At 44.0% G+C, this 19,837-nt stretch overlaps 1 pseudogene; it reads right to left on the reverse strand.

Moving 5' to 3' along the window:
* Positions 1-901: 901 nt before the first annotated feature.
* Positions 902-19,837, reverse strand: part of LOC114321405 (mitogen-activated protein kinase 15-like) — a 46,881-nt pseudogene continuing 27,945 nt past the window's right edge.

Below are 19,837 nucleotides of genomic sequence, written 5' to 3' on the forward strand. Positions count from 1 at the left end.
TTCTTAAGAAACTAGTTTGCCTAGACTGAAATCCGACTCTAACTCCCAAATCGGGAACCCAATTCAAGTCTCGTCTTCTCCCACAAGTCTTTCGTGCCAAAGCGGTCGTGTGTGCCAAGTTTCGTGCTAATCCGACGCTATTTGGTGATTTTGGGATGTCAACACCTAGAATTCTAAGTTTCTTAATGAACTAATTTGCCTAGACCGAAATCCGACTCTAACTCCTAAACCGGGAACCCGATTCAAGTCCTGTCTTGTCCCACAAGTCTCTTGTGCCTAGGCGGTCATGTGTGCCAAGTTTTGTGCTAATCCAATGCCGTTTGATGATTTTGGGGGCGTCAACACCTTAAATTCTAAGTTTCTTAAGGAACTAGTTTGCCTAAACAGAAATCCGGCTCTAACTCTCAAACCGAGAACCCGATTCGAGCCCCATCTTCTCCCACATGTCTCTCGTGCCTAAGCAGTCGTGTGTGCCAAGTTTCGTGCAATCCAACGTTGTTTGGTGATTTTGGGGCGTCAACACCTCGAATTCTAAGTTTTTTAAAGAACTAGTTTGCCTAGACCAAAATCCAACTCTAACTCCCAAACCGGGAACCCAATTCGAGTCCCGTCTTCTCCCACAAGTCTCTCGTTGAGGGGTTTTTTTTGTCCATGATGGGACGAGGTTTTTTTTTTTATCGTTGAAGGGTCTAAGTCTATGGCTTTAAAGTTAAAAAGGGTAAAATGATATTTAGTGATAGTTGGGAATTTTTGGGTAAAAGATATAGGCTTTTTCTTCCTCATGCTGCTTAAGTATCTATGATCTTTCTCATTCTGTATCTGTAGGTAAAATTTCAAAATTGGATCAAACAAAATTAATACCTAAAATATTTAAACTTTTTTCATTGTAAGAACAAATTTATCACAGTAAACTAACCCTTGCAATGCCTTCAGGAGATGGCATTCCCAATAGATCAGTCATCAAGTCCAATTGATGGACTACATTTTTCCGGGAAAGAGAGGCTTTCCAGTTAAAAGTTTTGAAAATATGCAACCAATGCTCCATATATCTATTGCAGGAGTGTACTAAAAACAAGATAAACCACCATACATAAGCGTCAAAAACAAAATTCATCATCCAAAAAGTTCTTCAAAAGAGAGAGAGAGAGAGAGAGAGAGAGAGAGAGAGAGAAACTTTAAAAGGGGGTTGCTTCAAGGAATTGAAAGTGGCAATAACTCTTACACCTTAGAAAAAAGGATCCATACAATTCAGGAGCCCTATACCATCTTGTTGCCACATAATCCTATGAACAAATCAAAGAAGGCAATCAACAACAGAGAAATTGCTAGCAAACCTTTGCAAGTATATTTGTACATGTTATTAGCTCGGCCTATAAGTAAGTACAAGTTAATGGGGTTGAAAATTTAATCAAAGAAATAGATACGAAACTTCCAGTCCAAAATATAGCAGTGGGGGTATCATTAAAGGCTACTCTTGCAAGACCAAAGTCACATATCTTAAGTTTGCAATTAGCATTTGCTAAGATGTTCTTTGGTTTTAGATGTCGGTGAAAGACATTTGTTGCAAAACCAGTCATAAAAAGTTCTAAGTCAGAACTGGGAATATCATACAAGTTATTATATGTTCTATATACAACCAACTATGTAAAGGAAGTCATAAAATTGGTTAATGAGTGTAGACGTCCCTGAACGTCCCGGGAGGGGAATCCCGTTTTGTTCATTTGGGCTCACTACAGTTCAGGACTCAATGTCACGGTCCTGTATCTAATCTCACAGAGTGCAATGCAAGACCGATGAGTCATCAAAGAGTCCAAATCTGGCAAATCGTTTTTGAAAACAGATTTTTTTTGAAAAAAGTGCCAAACATGGACTGCTTTGTCAGATACAGAGTCACCACCTAAATATTTTATTTTGGAAAATTTAGGAAACTCTGACTCATGCCTAAGGCCACGTGTCCGTCATCACCAAAGTTGCCTCGGCTCGGGAACTTGGGTACGATTAAGGAAGGTCACTTCGTGAGCACCCCCGCTCGCCCGATCAAGGATCGGCCTTTACTAACCATGATATCGAGTTTTGAAAACATTATGTGCTCTTATTCCGGTTATTAGCCTAGATTTACTACGTGATGCACACAGCATACAAGTATAGACCGGATCGCTTGAATTGGAACAAAACATTTCATGTTTTTTTTTTAAAGCGGTTTGCTATTCGCAAGTAGGCTAAAAGTGCAGATTTTGCCACCCTCGAGTGGGCTTAGAAAAGATGGTTTTGCCACTATCTAGTGGGCTTAAAACTCACAGTCAATGCATTATCTCAATTCAGATAATCCAACCTTCACCCACAGGCATTTAGGCAGATATATCACATAAGCAGTTAGCCGCATCGTAATCATGCTATCATGGAAGTCACTCACACGCATGCAAGGATGCTAAAGCATAAAACTTACCGAGTACTCCAAGCCAAACAGAAGCTGATTAGAAATCATGCATGAATCCTAACTATGCTGGAATGCCTAATGCAACACATGCAAAAATGCAACTACAATAAGCTCGGTTATTCTAAAGATGGCATGTGAAATGCTACAACTAACAAGTATTCAACTCGGAATTGAAATACAATACAGTTAGTATGATGCACCGAGCCTGGTGCATGCAGGACAGATGAATGAATGCAAACATGCGAGCCTAAGTATGCTAATTGAAACATGCCCTAATCTAACCATCATAAGCTGATAAATAAAAGGGAGAAAGACGTGAGGTTAGAAGACATACATCACACACACACACACTTATTACAAAATTGCCCTCCTCGGAGGGTCCGAATAAATAATACAATCCGAATAAATAATTGCAGTTCGAATGAATGATTAAATATTACAAAACCCTAATTAATTAGCAAATTAACTAGGAAAGCAAATAAACTAGCATGTAAATTCATGGACCGCCTCAGCTCTGTTCCGAATGATGAAAGATGCATGCTCAAGTTGCCTTGTGCAGAAATCCATTGCGATGCCCCGATTCGCCTCTGTTTGCAATTAATCCCAGAATACTGTGTAAGGCTTTAGAAAGTTGATGATTTTTGATTTGCTGCAACAGAGAGCAAAAAAGGGGGGCATGGCAAAGTATTTTCACATATGTATACACACCTCGATCCTCGTGCCACCAATCACGCATCTTGATGCACGATGGCCGAGGAGTCGAATTGCACGACTCGATGTGAAATGAATGCACATATAAACACAACAAGGCCTAGACTCCATCATGGTTAACCCGAAGTGCCGGCGACCGGGAATTGAGACACGTTCCGTCACTTGGAGTACGAAACGTCCCTCGTTTCTTATGCTCAGGCTAACTCCTATCCCAAACACAATGCAAATGAGATGGCATACACAATGCGACTAACATGTAACCTAGCATACGCAATGTCATGGACTAAAATGGCATACACGATGCACATGATGTAACATGGCATACACAATACTCTAACATACGCAATGCTATGGACTAAAATGGCATGCATGATGCACGATGGACTTACACCAACATGAGTGGACCTCAGCCACACCCACATCAGTGGCCATATGATGGAAATTAGACAACCGAAACACATGCAAACATGCACAATGCAAGGGATCGATCCTAAGGCATCGAATGCCATTCTACCAAAGCATGGAAAAGGATGCAATATGGCATACAAACACACAAATTTCAGCTCTAAAACATGGTATAAAATGATCCCGAAACATACAAACATGGCACACAATGCAAGCTAGGGGGCCCGGGTACCGAAACTAGTGAAGTGCGTTACACTAGAGGTATCTGAAACAATGCACTAATGGAAAAATCAACCCCAAACAGACCCTAGGCATGTCTGAAATAGTGGGGAAATGGCCTACAATGATGGCTCAGAATGCAGCGAATTGGAGCTTATTCAATGGTCGGTGTAGACACCCCATTTTTGACCGACCTTAAGACTCAGACATCACCGATTGAACGCCCAGTGACGTTGCATATCGTGCTCGTTCAGAAGTCTCAGAGTCGCGGCCGTGAGCCCTGCCTCCGGATTTCTGAACCCTCTTCTGTGCCTTGTCTCGGTTTGCGAACCAGACTCGGTTTTCTCTGTTTCTTTTCCCGCGAGGAGGGAGAGGTCCCGTAGACCATCTCTTAGTGGCCGTGGGCTACATTTTGTGGCCGCAGGCCATTTTGCCCATTTCGGAGTCCGGTTTCCGATTTTTCGGGACCGTTGGCCGTGTGCCTCGGTTCGGGACTGCTTAACCATCTCCATTTGCTCTGATTTTTGGCATACATCTTATTTTCTCCCTTTTGAGGGACACTGGGGTCTGAGAGACCCACTTCGTGCCCGAACGCCACTTTCGGTGCTTAACAGGCAATTTTCGGGACCCCGAACTGCGCGTTTTGGCCCCCGAGCATTCGTTTTGCATCGGTTTTTGTTCATTTTTGGCAGGTACCTCTGTTTTATCACCGGGAAGGCTGTAGAAGGGTGAGAGGCCAGCAATTGTTTCAACAACCAGTTTTTGCTCCTCCGGCGCCCTCCGACGCCTGTTTTTCTCACTTCCGAGCTAGTGTTGAACACCCTTGGGCCACTTTCTTGAACTTTGAACCACATATTTGTGATGTACACACATGGGAGGACCCTAAAAGTTAGTGGTCGGCCACTAATGTTTCTTGACCCTTTTGAACCCCTCCTTCCGAGCCAATGTTGAACACCTTGGAGCCATTTTCTTCAACCCCAAACCACATATTTGTGATGTACACACATGGGAGGACCCTAAAAGTTTATGGCCGGCCATTAATTCCATTTGAACCTTTTGACCACCTCCTAGAAATGGCTTGTTCTCTCTCCTGTTTTAGAGTTTCCAAATTCGAACCACAGGGCTGTGAAGAGGAGAGTTGGGAGGCCACCTTTTTGTGGTGGCCGGCCACTAAGTAAACTTGACCCTTTTGACCCCTAGCCGGCCGGCTAGGGGGGGTGGCCGGCCGGCCACCTGCAAGCCCAAAAGGTGGCCGGCCATATTCCTTGAGTTACACACTTTACAGCTGTATAGCTGTTTCCCCCAGAAAAGATCTCAATCCGGGGGATATTTTGTGGGGGAAAGCCTTGGTCCTTTTCCCCCACCCTTTCCTTCCATACTCCCTCTCCTTTTGATCCTTATAACCAGCCTCCAACACTTGTATTAGGGGTTAGAAAAAATCACCTTCAAGGTTGCATACAAAGATCTCCCTCCATCCCTCTCTTTCAAGCAAGAAACTCCAAGTCCTACACCACCATTTCTTCTACACCACCAACCTCCACCCTTCCATCCTCCATTCCAGAAGTTTGAAGGTGTTCTCCAAGGCCTAAGGGTGCTGCAAACTCAAGCCAAGAAGCATCCAAGACTTGTCTTCAAAGGTAAGTCCTATTTCTCCTTTCTTGGGTCCATTTCTTGTATCATTTGTAAGCCATACATGCTTATTGTTTTGAGCTCCAACCAAAACTGAAAAGGTCATTTTTTTGAGCTCATTTTCTTGTTTCATTGAGGGCTCAACCCTGTTTGAGGCCCCCATATTGCACTTGCTTCAATATCTCCTTGAATGCTATTTTCTTGCATACTTTGGCAGCCCATTATGCTTCCATTTTTGGGCATTTTACAGAACTAAAAATAGGCTTATTTTGAGTCCCTCTTCAACATTGAAGAAGGACTCAACACTATTTGGGACCTCCATGCTATACTTGCCTTTATATCCCCTCTTTGGTCCCCATTTTTGCATGTTTTGGTATCCTATTATGATTTGGTTTTTGGCCATTTTACAGAGCTAGAAAAAGTCTTATTTTTACCTTCTTAACATGTTTTATTAAGGGTCTTTGCTCATTTGGCGAATGTTTTGTATATCTCATGTTATAGTCACTTTTGAGCCTCATTTTGCATTGCATTTCTAGCATGTTTGTATGCTGTTTTGGGTTTTTTACAGTTCTGTAAATATGCTTATTTTTGGTCCCTCTTTAATTTTTTAGAAGGGAATTTTTCATTTTGGGCTGTGCATATACCACTTGCCTCTTTGGCCACCTTTTGGCCCATTTTCTTGCATAAGAGCTTAGCCATATCTGTGATTGTTTTTGGGTTTTTTACAGTTCTGTAAATATGATTATTTTTGGTCCCTCTTTAATGTTGTAGAAGGGAATTTTTCATTTTGGGCTGTGCATATACCACTTGCCTCTTTGGCCACCTTTTGGCCCATTTTCTTGCATAAGAGCTTAGCCATATCTGTGATTGTTTTTGGGTTTTTTACAGTTCTGTAAATATGCTTATTTTTGGTCCCTCTTTAATGTTGTAGAAGGGAACTTTTCAGTTTGGGCTATGCATATACCACTTGCCTCTTTGGCCACCTTTTGGCCCATTTTCTTGCATAAGAGCTTAGCCATATCTGTGATTGTTTTTGGGTTTTTTACAGTTCTGTAAAGTGGCTTATTTTTGGCCCCTCTTCAATGTTGTTGAAGGGCTCTAACCTATTTGGAGTTAGCAGCTATGAGTTGCTTCATAATCTCATGTTTAGGGCCATTTTTGCATGCCATTGTTGCCCTATCTTTGCTTACTGTTTGGCCATGATTTGTACTGTAAAAATGATCATTTTGAGGCTGCCTTGCTTCTGTATTTTCATCTCGTGTACCAATTATGCATGCTTTGTATAGCTGTAGTTCATTCTATGCGCCTAATTTGCATTTCGGGAGAGATTCCATGCATCGGGTGTGTTTTCGCCTCATTTCGAGGCTGTGTTTCCCCCACATTTTATTGCTGAAAATCCATTATCATGCTTGCATATCATTTTCCATGCTATTGCATTGCGTATGCCATTGCCTCGATTTGCGTGCCCGTGTGCACGCGTTTCGAGGCACTTCATTTTCATCCTTCGACCTCTTATGTGAGTGTAGCTGAGGCTCTCTCATGTTAGTGTAAGTCCATGTTGCATTCTATATGCCATTTTAGCCATATTGCATTGCATATGCCATTGCCTCGGTTTGCGTGCCCGTGTGCACGCATTTCGAGGCACTTCATTTTCATCCACCGGCCTCTTATGTGAGTGTGGCTGAGGCTCTCTCATGTTAGTATAAGTCCATGTTGCATTCTATATGCCATTTTAGCCATATTGCATTGCATATGCCATTGCCTCGGTTTGCGTGCCCGTGTGCACGCATTTCGAGGCACTTCATTTTCATCCATCGGCCTCTTATGTGAGTGTGGCTGAGGCTCTCTCATGTTAGTGTAAGCCCATATCATATTTTCATGTCATTTGCATTGCGCATGTCATTTTCTCGATTTGCGTGCCCGTATGCACGTATTTCGAGGCATCTCATTTTTACAGCATAGTGCATACTAGGTTGTATCTTAGATCACATTCAGTCATTTTCTCGATTTGCGTGCCTGTGTGCGTGCATTTCGAGATATCTCATTTTCATAACATTGTGCATATTGGGCTGTATCTTAGTTGTATTCATGCATATTGCATCGTGTTCGGGATAGAAGTTAGCCCGGGCACGGGAAATTAGGTACGTTTCGTACTCCGAGTGACGGAACGTGTCTCAATTCCCAGTCACCGACACTCCGGATTACCCATGATGGAGTTAGGTTCTTGTTGTGTTTACACGTGCATTCATTCTATATTGAGCTGCACATTTCGACTCCTCTGCCATCATGCATCGATATGCGTGATTGGTGGCACGAGGATCGAGGCATGCATATATCTGTGAAAATACATTGCCATGCCCCTTTCCTGCTCTCTGTTGCAGCAAAATGAAGAATCAGCAACTTCTTGGAGATTGGCGCGCATTTCAAGAAAAGGTGTAAACAGAGGCTAATTGGGGCATCCCAGTGGATTTCCGCGCAAGGCGGCCCAGACATGCATCATTCATCAGGAGCAAGGCAGTCCCTGGCTTGCACGCCAGTTTTACAGCTTTCTTAGTTAATTTGATTAATTAATTAGGAATTTGTATATTATTTGGACTGTAACATTTGGACTGTAATATTCTTTTATTCGGGACTGTATTATTTATTTGGACCCTCTATGCGAGGGCATAACTGTAATAAGTGTGCGTGTGTGTGTTGTATGTCTTCCAACCCCACGTCTTTCTCCCTTTTATTTATCCGCTTATGGTGGTTAGATTAGGGCATATTTCAATTAGCATACAGTATGATAGCATGTTTGCATTTCACTCATCTGTATTGCATGCACCGGGCTCGGCGCATCATACTAACTGCATTGTATTTTTCAATTCTAAATTAAATACATGATAGTTGTAGCATCTCATATGCCATCTTTTAGAATAGCCGGGCCTACTATAGATTGCATTTTTGCATGTATTGCATTAGGCATTTCTGTATACTTAGGATTCATGCATGATTTCTAATGTAGTTTCTATTTTGGCTTGGAGTACTCGGTAAGTTTTATGCTTTAGCATCCTTGCATGCGTGTGAGTGACTGCCATGAATAGCATGCTTACCATGAGGCTATATGCTTATGTGATATATCTGCCTGAGTGCCTGTGGGTGAAGGTTGGGTTACTTGGATTGGAATAAATCATCAACTGTTTGTTTTAAGCCCACTAGATAGTGGCAAAACTATCTTTTCTAAGCCCACATGCGGGTGGCAAAATCTGCATTTTAAGCCTACTTGCGAGTAGCAAACCATCTTTCAAATAAATAAACATGAAATGTTTTGTTCCAATTCGGGCGACCCAGTCTATACTTATATGCTGTGTGCATCACATAGTAACCTAGGCTAATAACCGGAATAAGAACATACAATGTTTTCAAAAATAGATATCATGGTTAGTAGAGGCCGATCTTTGATCGGGCGAGCGGGGGTGGTCACGAAGTGACCTTCTCCAATCGTACCCAAGTTCCCGAGCCGAGGCAACTTTGGTGATGACGGACACGTGGCCTTAGGCAACGAGTCAGGGTTTCCTAAATTTCCCATTAAAAAAACATTTAGGTGGCGACTCTGTATCTGGAAAAGCAGTCCATGTTTGGCACTTCTTTCAAAAAAATCTGTTTTTCTCAAAACGATTTGCCGGATTTGGACTCTTTGGTTCAGACTTAGAACCGAGACAAATTTGAGAGTCCTGAGCTGTAGTGACCCCAAAATGAACAGAACGGGAGCTCGTCTCTCCCGGGGCGTTCGGGGACGTCTACAGTTTCTGGCGACTCTGCTGGGGATTTAGAGAACTTGACTCGAACTCATGATATCTGTTTTTGACTACACTTGTGTGTTTCTTTGCATTGCATTTGCATTGGTGCGCCTAGGACACCGTGTTCGCCATCTGCTATTCCTGAACGGTTTGCCGGAGGCTTGTCTTGTCAAGGCATGACCATAAGGCTGACCGGTTGTGGGCTCTGCCAGTATGGGAACACAAACCCCGGTTCTACAGGAATGCATGTATCAGTTTGCAAGTTTAGGCATCAGGCCTGCGGGCATTACTATCAGTATTTAGGAGTCAGCTTTACCTGTGGGTATCAGACTCAGATTTGGGGCAGAATTCAGTAGAGAGTACACTCACTCAGCTTTGCTCATGTGGGTTATCGTGAAATCAGGCTGAGGTGCTGTCTGTTTTCTCTTTTGCTAGGTAGTCTTGGAACCATAGCTTCAGAAGGCTTCGATATCCCCCGGGTACATTGGACTAGTGCCAATAGACTTTGTTAGGTCAGAAATTCAATTCAAGGGCAACCAGTGTTCTTTTGCTGAGGCGAGGTAAAGAAAAGCCGGTCAGGGCTCATTGGTTCATCTAATCCGTCAGTCGCCAGTCACATCACCTTTGTTCAGGCTCAGCAGACCGTGATGGCACAAGGTTCGGAAGAATTTGTGGCCGTGATAGCAGCGCTAAATCAGGGAACTGCCATGCAGGCCGAAACCAGTATTGAAACGCAGCGCCCATCTGGGGCATCTGCCTCACATCCAGCTTTGGGACCCCAGCCGAACTTTGACCCAATTCCGCCAGTTGAAGATTTGCAGGATCCAAATCCTCGAGAAGGGTTGGCTCAAGCTCAGGTGCTCAGACCCCTAGTGCAGCCTAATGAGAGAACTCAACCCTTTCATGTTGATGAGTTCAATCTGACTGCAGTGAAAATTGCAAACCTTGAGAAGCAATTCAAAAAGGCACAGGGCCTTAACTCCATTCCTGACATTGAGGATGGGCACACCGAGGCTGCCATCCGGCTCTTAGACAGATTCAAAATGCCATATATCGACCGTTTCGACGGGTCTGGAGATCCAATGGTACATATCCGACTTTTCTTAGATGTCCTAAAGCCGATGGGTCTGACTAAGCCACAGAAACTCTCTCTGTATGGAAGAACCCTGTCGGGTGTAGCAGCCACTTGGTATGCCAAATTGGAGGATACAGTGAAGCAAAACTGGGAAGAACTGGCTGAGGCCTTTGTCGATCAGTATTCCTACAATACCCAAGTTGAAATGACCATCCAAGAGCTCGAAGCAACTCGCCAGAACCCAACAGAGCCTTTTGTAGAATTCATTGCAAGGTGGAGAGCAAAGGCAGCACAAATGACAGATCGTCGCCCTTCTGAGAGGGATCAAGTGCAGATGATGGTCCGAAACCTCGAGCATGATATGTTGCAAAAGTTGATAGTCACTCCACTATTCACTTTCAAAAGTTTGCATGAACTGGGGGTTCAAGTCGAGAATGCGTTCAACAGCGGGATCATTCCCAGGACAAGGGAACTGACAAAGAAGGTGATTTCAGGGAGTACCAACGCTGGTAGTAGCGCTATTCTCAAACCCACCGAAATCAATACAGTCACCACAGCCAACCCTTTTGCCAAACCAAGCATAGAAACAACCGGCCCAGTCCGAGCTCAGGGTAGAACTTTCACCCCCCTCTATATGAGCCTGACTAGCACACTAAAAGCCTTGATGGAAAAAGGGCATCTCAAACCCCTCGATCCTCAACCTCTTCCCGACCCACTCCCAGCCAGACATAACCCCGCCAAGTACTATGTGTACCATCAGCAGCGCGGTCATGGCACTGACCGTTGCTACCGCCTTCGTCATGAGGTCCAAAATCTTATCGACAACCGGACGATAGCTCCACCTTCAGACCCTAATGACCAAACATCTCCTGCCTACCTCAATCACATCCACATACTGCCGTCCACCTTTGACCCCAGCATATACATCACCCCGGCCCATCTACCCAAGCCTGAGGTGTTTATCCCAGAAAGCATGGACTTATGCATGATGGGTGCACCTGAACCTCAACCATCTCAAACCCGTGAACCCACTACTTCTGAGTTGATGGGAATGATTAAAGATCTTCAAAAAACCGTGACGGATCTGGCCTCCGGGACATTGGCTCCATCATCGACCACACCACATACCGGGAACTTCATGTCAAAAGACTCCCCGATGTTGGGACGGGCTGCATTTGAGGAAAGCCAATCCCTTGGCGGAGTGGAGGTGAGTGGAAGGAACAAGATAGGGGCGGACATGGATCCCAATGAACGTCTTCTGTTGGCTGTTGAGGCCTTGAAAGCCGAGGGACTGAACAAAGAGCAAGTCCTCGCAGTTGTTGCAAAAGCTGTGGATGACACTTTTGCTGCTCAAGTTGGGGGCGGTCCGAATCAAAGGGAACATCGGGAGAAGGACTGTCATACCAGAGACAATCCTGCTATCTCTAATCCTCCACTCGGAAGAGATTGGCAAACCAGGCCAGCACCTGCCAATCCCTTTGCTGGTGCGCCCAGTAAAAATCCACAAACCTCAAAATACCCACCTCGAGGCCAGAGGGTGTTCGCACCACTATATATGTCTCTATTAGCGGCCTTTAGGATCTTGATTAGAGAAGGGGATTTGAAGCCCCTGGAGCCGCAGCCATTACCAAAGAACCTCCCTCCCTCGCACAACCCAGCCAACTACTGTGCCTTCCATCAGCAAGCTGGCCATGACACTGACATGTGCTTTCGTCTCCGCCACGAAATACAATATCTGATCGACAACGGGGTCATCCCCGCACCAGGCCCTACGAAGTCTATCGGCACTTGATCAGTGAACTTGGGGGATAATGTGATGTGATTGGAGGGATGAACCACCTGCGGGCGGCGCTCAGTTTACTCCAGATATGGTGGATGGCATGCACTGTTTTGAGCATTTGCGAATGCTAGCTTTTGTGCTTTCTGACCTGGGTATTGGGTCAGTCTTGTTGTTTTGTATAGAGTCAGTCTTTTCTTACTGAGTCAGTAGGGTTTGTCTTGTTGTATCGAGTTAGTCCTGTTGTACAGAAGTCGGATGATTCCGGGGGTGTTACCTCGGATATCATTATTTTGTTTTGCGTCTGTCTTTTCGCTTCCTTGTGAGTCTGTTTCTACCTTGGAGCCAGTTGTACCAACAGATTTGAATGAAACAGCAGTGGTTTTTCACGCTTTGTGCTTGCTTCTGCTTTGTGCCAGTTGTGCTAGAAAGTTTGAATGAAACAGCGGTACTTTTCGCCTACTCTTCTGCACCCCAAAATCATTCCATTAACCTAAGTTTTTCAAAGTTTTTGAACACTACGGTGAAAATGAAGAGGAAGGGATTCCTCGGGTTTTGCAAAATTTTGATCAATTGAGAGAAAGAGAGGCATGCTAAGCCCTTAATGAATGAAATCATGTTTGTTAACGTGAGTACTGGGAAGGATCCTGGCTTGATCCAGATTGGTTCTACACTATCTTCAGCGCGAGCGATTTGTCGCTTTCTTAAAAATTTTCAAAAACAAAATGTTTTGCGCGGTCCTGCGAAGACTTGTGCGGAATCGCTCTTGAGATTGTGCAGCTTAGGATCGCTCTCAGCCTCGAGACTCGAGCCCTTGCTTTCAAACCTTGGGCCCATTCAGAACGTTCAACGGTCAACTACAATGTGAGGCCTGTGTGGCCAGATTCAAAGCAGCCCTCGAACAAGAGGCAAGGAAGTCGGGTCAAGAAGATCAGGTCTCATCAGAAGAAGTTTACGAAGCTAGAACAGCAGCCATTCTCCTGGATTCAGATGACTTCGGAATCTCAAAACCATTTGACATGGACTTGTTATACTTTTACCCCTTGAGAGGCTCGCTGGGCCGAAAACCCGGAAGGGCGACCCAGGCAAAAGTTAGAGCAAGAAAAAGAACAAAAAGAAAAAAAGAGAAAAGAAAAATGCAAAGAACAAAAAAAAGAGAAAAAGAAGAAAAATGAAGAAAATGAAAGAAGAAAAAGAAGAAAAAAAAAAAAGAAGAATGAAAAGATACAAAAATTGAAAAAAGAATAACAAAGCTCGCAAGGTCGAAAACCCGCAACGGGCGCCTTGGCAAAAGTTAGAGCCTAAAAAGGAGAGGTTAATACCCGAGTGTACCTTAACCCCGAACTACGTAAGGCTTGATTCCCATCATTGGGATACGTAGGCAACTTCATTCTGAAGTCCAGCCCTAAAACACTTCAAATTCGATCATGTCCATGTAATGGTTCTGATAATCTTTGCCTTCTCTGTATCCGAGAGTTCGGTTGCAATTATCACTTCGAGGACTGATTATAACGCGCTGCGGTGCCATTCAGACAAGGGACAACTTTCCGTTGCCGTTCAACGCGCTGCGATGCCGTTCAAACAAGGGGCAACTTTCCGTTGCCATTCAATGCGCCGCGGCGCCTTTCAAACAAGGGGCAACTTTCCATTGCCATGCAGCTCTCTTCGAGCAAGGGGGCAATTTTTGTCCAGATCCGAGGTTGTACGTCTCAAGAGTAAGTTCCGCGCTTGTTAAAGCATCGGCCGTTTGCGAAAATAGTCTTTGAGAATTTTTACTGAGGTTGACTAATTTTCTCGAAAATTATTTTATCTTTTCCAAGAACTGGACCATTTCTTGGACCAAAAAAAAAAACAAAACAAAACAAAAACAAAAAAAAAGAGGGAAAAATTTTCAGTGCTCATAGCCTGACTTGCATGATTTTCAAATCAAAAATTGAAAAAGCATGTTAATCTAACTTTCATGATTGGTCAAAATTGTTTTAAAACCAAAATAAAAAATGGTCAAAATGATGAAATAGGGGCACAGTTGAGTCAGATGTTCTGTCTTCCTCCTGTTGTCAACTTACTTGCCAGAAAGGGAACTCTACTTGCCGAAAGGGCACCATATTCGCCAGAAAAAGGCACCACCGAGGCTGATCACAAAACGGCTGAAGGTTCCCTCATCCTCCAAGCAACAAGGTATCAAGCCAAGTGCGAAGCACGAACCGGAATGGGACAAGATATTCCACTCCTTTATCTAGACAAGTCTGATCACGTCCAAACTCCCCAGCAGAGCATCGTCAACCGATGTCAACAGCAGATTTGCTACACACCCAATTGTAGCGCAGCCCTTCTTTGGAAGAAATTCACTGTTGTGAACAAGAATCAAAAGCTGGTAGAATACCAGGGGCAAGGGCCCACGACTTCCTGTTTATCCATCAACCGCCCAGGGGAGGGTTTGAAAAAAAAAAAAAAAAGAGAGATTGAAGAATAGAGAGATGTGCGATGAGAGGAAAAGTGAGAAGAGGGCTTTTTCAGAAAAACAGAGCTTGAGGGCCGAGTGATGTGAGAACCACAAATGAGAAAGGGTGGGAAACACTACCCGGCGAAACAGGCTCCATGTGCACATTTGAGTCTTGTGTTTTATTTTGTCTGTCTCGATTCTTGTTGTGAGTCGCTTCGAGTGTTACTCGATGTGTTTAGGTTGTTTACCTTTTGTTTTCCGTTGCTGAGTCTTTTTCACTGTGCGCAGTCGTAGGCTCAATACCCGGTCGAGAGCTCATTTATCAATTTCAAAAAATAAAATCGTTTTGTGCTCCGAGTGCCGTGCTGTTCTCCACATTTGTGCAAAACAGAATTGGTTCTTTCATAAAGTCGCGGGGTTCAACCCAGGTCATGTCAGAACAGCAAAACTAGGACCTATTTGAAGCTATATGAGTTCCGGACTGCAAAGCAAAAGAAAATAGGGAAAATTTTGAGCATCTGAGTGTGTTTCACCTTCAGAAAATTCTGAGATTGCATTCCATATGTACCTCTTCAGGCCTTGTCAGTGCTCTGAAGAATGAGTGTGCCTCTACTCCAAGCTTAAGCATGCTTCAAGCCAGAACGGCAATTAAAGCAGCAGCAGCAGATGTTATCTCTCGTCAATATGAATAGGGTGTGCCCTTTTTGAGCTGAGTGTGTTGCAAAATCCTCTAAGAGGTAAATCAGAGGCACCAGAGTACGTATTTGATGCTCCTCTACTACATAGAATGTGCACTTTCATATACACTTCTGTGACATGCGTGCCGCGCATCGTTATGATTCATACATAGAATATGCTTGCTTTTGATTTTGCATAGAATTTGCTTTCAATATTGCATAGAATATGCTCCTATTTCTTGCATAGAAAATGCTCGTATCTTTTGCATAGAAAATGCACTCTTCCATACTTGCATAGAAAATACACCTCATTTGCATAGAACATGCATTCACTCGCACTATCTTGTGCACTTACACTTTGTATCTCACTAGCACTGTTTAGTGCATTTCAAAATCAATCGCGCTGTTTAGCGTATCGCACTGTTTAGTGCATTTCAAATCAATCGCGCTGTTTAGCGTATCGCACTGTTTAGTGCATTTCAAATCAATCGCACTGTTTAGTGCATTTCAAAATCAATCGCGCTGTTTAGCATATCGCACTGTTTAGTGCATTTCAATCGCGCTGTTTAGCGTATCGCACTGTCTAGTGCATTTTCAAATCAATCGCACGGTTTAGTGCATTTTCAAATCAATCGCACTGTTAAGTGCATTTCAAATCAATCGCACTTTCTTGTGCATTTCAAAATCAATCGCGCTGTTTAGCGTATCGCACTGTTTAGTGCATTTCAAATCAATCGCACTGTTTAGTGCATTTCAAAATCAATCGCGCTGTTTAGCGTATCGCACTGTTTAGTGCATTTCAAATCAATCGCACTGTTTAGTGCATTTCAAAATCAATCGCGCTGTTTAGGGTATCGCGCAGTTTAGTGCATTTCAATCGCGCTGTTTAGCGTATCGCACTGTTTAGTGCATTTCAATCACACTGTTTAGCGTATCGCACTGTTTAGTGCATTTTCAAATCAATCGCACGGTTTAGTGCATTTTCAAATCAATCGCACTGTTTAGTGCATTTCAAATCAATCGCACTGTTTAGTGCATTTCAAAATCAATCGCGCTGTTTAGCGTATCGCACTGTTTAGTGCATTTCAATCGCGCTGTTTAGCGTATCGCACTGTTTAGTGCATTTTCAAATCAATCGCACGGTTTAGTGCATTTTCAAATCAATCGCACTGTTTAGTGCATTTCAAATCAATCGCACTATTTAGTGCATTTCAAAATCAATCGCGCTGTTTAGCGTATCGCACTGTCTAGTGCATTTTCAAATCAATCGCACGGTTTAGTGCATTTTCAAATCAATCGCACTGTTTAGTGCATTTCAAATCAATCGCACTTTCTTGTGTATTTCAAAATCAATCGCGCTGTTTAGCGTATCGCACTGTTTAGTGCATTTCAATCGCGCTGTTTAGCGTATCGCACTGTTTAGTGCATTTTCAAATCAATCGCACGGTTTAGTGCATTTTCAAATCAATCGCACTGTTTAGTGCATTTCAAATCAATCGCACTGTTTAGTGCATTTCAAAATCAATCGCGCTGTTTAGCGTATCGCACTGTTTAGTGCATTTTCAAATCAATCGCACGGTTTAGGGCATTTTCAAATCAATCGCACTGTTTAGTGCATTTCAAATCAATCGCACTTTCTTGTGCATTTCAAAATCAATCGCGCTGTTTAGCGTATCGCACTGTTTAGTGCATTTCAATCGTGCTGTTTAGCGTATCGCACTGTTTAGTGCATTTCAAAATCACTCACGCTTTCTTGCGCATTGCACTGTTTTGTGCGCCTTACTTGCATTTTGCGCGCATTCCATCGCGCTATCTTGCGCATCTCACCTGTACTTGTTAGTTCATTGTATCGCGCTATCTCGCGCACCTTATCTGTTTAGCACTGTTTTGTGCATTCACTCTGCATCGCACTGTCTTGTGCACTCCCTGGTCTAGGAGACCTTAAATCCTCTAAAAGTGCAATTCCTTTGGTGTTTGTCGTGCTCGAACGACTTCCGGTGGTCCGGTATAGCCACCTGCCTGTGCTTGCAGTGAGTTCCTAGGAGACCAACTGCGACGGTGGAAACTAGAGTTCGAATGGCTGATGCCTAAAACGTAAAGGTTCGGGATTTCCGAGACTAAAGTCTGGTTTAAATACCCAGAGGCGTGTCCTCGGCTTGAAATCTGTATGGAAGCCCCATAGGTTGAGATAGCGTGTATGCACCTCAATTCTGGATACTGAACCAACCTAGTCTGTCACCCCGTTGGAGAATAGGGAAAGCTGCGACCATAGTCAGGGAAAAGTAGTACCTGTGGTTCAACCAAGAAGAAGTGGGAGATCCCCAGCACCATCAGGCACGATATTGTATGTACGGTTCATTTGAGGCTGGTGCGACCAGACGAATCGCGCAGGTATCGTATCTTCTCCGTGTAAGACGCGACGAGGATTGAATAATTCTCTGCATTCTTAACTGTATAAATTGTAGTTGTTGCTTTGCATTCTTGCTTAAAATTGTTGCATCTACTTGCGAATACTTGCTTCATTACAACTTGCTGCATTTGCATGATCACAAGTTATGATCAGCTACTTGCATTGTCGGTTGCATTTTGCCCCTGCCTGCGGGCATGCCTGTGGGCACATTTCTTCGCTGTTTTGTATGTTAGTCTAAGTCTTCGGCCTTGTCAAAAATGGGTCGTCTCTGGGCTTTGACATTCACTCCCGTCACTTGTGACTTTCGAGTTCTGTCAAAGAGGGGCAACTGTAGACACCCCATTTTTGACCGACCTTAAGACTCAGACATCACCGATTGAGCACTCGGTGACGTTGCATATCGTGCTCATTCAGAAGTCTCAGAGTCGCAGCCGTGAGCCCTGCCTCCGAATTTCCAAACCCCCTTCTGTGCCTTGTCTCGGTTTGCGAACTAGACTCGGTTTTCTCTGTTTCTTTTCCCGAGAGGAGGGAGAGGTCCCGTAGACCATCTCTCAGTGGCCGCGGGCTACATTTTGTGGCCGCAGGCCATTTTGCCCATTTCGGAGTCCGGTTTCCGATTTTTCGGGACCGTTGGCCGTGTGCCTCGGTTCGGGACCGCTTAACCATCTCCATTTGCTCTGATTTTTGGCATACATCTTATTTTCTCCCTTTTGAGGGACACTGGGGTCTGAGAGACCCACTTCGTGCCCGAACGCCACTTTCGGTGCTTAACAGGCAATTTTCGGGACCCCGAACTGCGCGTTTTGGCCCCCGAGCATTCGTTTTGCATCGGTTTTTGTTCATTTTTGGCAGATACCTCTGTTTTATCACCGGGAAGGCCGTAGAAGGGTGGGAGGCCAGCAATTGTTTCAACAACCAGTTTTTGCTCCTCCGGCGCCCTCCGACGCCTGTTTTTCTCACTTCCGAGCTAGTGTTGAACACCCTTGGGCCACTTTCTTGAACTTTGAACCACATATTTGTGATGTACACACATGGGAGGACCCTAAAAGTTAGTGGCCGGCCACTAATGTTTCTTGACCCTTTTGAACCCCTCCTTCCGAGCCAATGTTGAACACCTTGGAGCCATTTTCTTCAACCCCAAACCACATATTTGTGATGTACACACATGGGAGGACCCTAAAAGTTTATGGCCGGCCATTAATTCCATTTGAACCTTTTGACCCCCTCCTAGAAATGGCTTGTTCTCTCTCCTGTTTTAGAGTTTCCAAATTCGAACCACAGGGCTGTGAAGAGGAGAGCTGGGAGGCCACCTTTTTGTGGTGGCCGGCCACTAAGAAAACTTGACCCTTTTGACCCCTAGCCGACCGGCCACCTGCAAGCCCAAAAGGTGGCCGGCCATATTCCTTGAGTTACACACTTTACAACTGTATAGCTGTTTCCCCCAGAAAAGATCTCAATTCGGGGGATATTTTGTGGGGGGAAAGCCTTGGTCCTTTTCCCCCACCCTTTCCTTCCATACTCCCTCTCCTTTTGATCCTTATAACCAGCCTTCAACACTTGTATTAGGGGTTAGAAAAAATCACCTTCAAGGTTGCATACAAAGATCTCCCTCCATCCCTCTCTTTCAAGCAAGAAACTCCAAGTCCTACACCACCATTTCTTCTACACCACCAACCTCCAGCCTTCCATCCTCCATTCCAGAAGTTTGAAGGTGTTCTCCAAGGCCTAAGGGTGCTACAAACTCAAGCCAAGAAGCATCCAAGACTTGTCTTCAAAGGTAAGTCCTATTTCTTCTTTCTTGGGTCCATTTCTTGTATCATTTGTAAGCCATACATGCTTATTGTTTTGAGCTCCGACCAAAACTGAAAAGGTCATTTTTTTGAGCTCATTTTCTTGTTTCATTGAGGGCTCAACCCTGTTTGAGGCCCCCATATTGCACTTGCTTCAATATCTCCTTGAATGCTATTTTCTTGCATGCTTTGGTAGCCAATTATTCTTCCATTTTTGGGCATTTTACAGAACTAAAAATAGGCTTATTTTGAGCCCCTCTTCAACATTGAAGAAGGGCTCAACACTGTTTGGGACCTCCATGCTATACTTGCCTTTATATCCCCTCTTTGGTCCAAATTTTTGCATGTTTTGGTATCCTATTATGCTTTGGTTTTTGGCCATTTTATAGAGCTAGAAAAAGTCTTATTTTGACCTTATTAACATGTTTTATTAAGGGTCTTTGCTCATTTGGCAAATGTTTTGTATACCTCATGTTATAGTCACT

Source organism: Camellia sinensis, chromosome 1 (assembly GCF_055761805.1).
Source record: "Camellia sinensis isolate YWXY chromosome 1, ASM5576180v1, whole genome shotgun sequence".
Taxonomy (NCBI): Eukaryota; Viridiplantae; Streptophyta; class Magnoliopsida; order Ericales; family Theaceae; genus Camellia; species Camellia sinensis.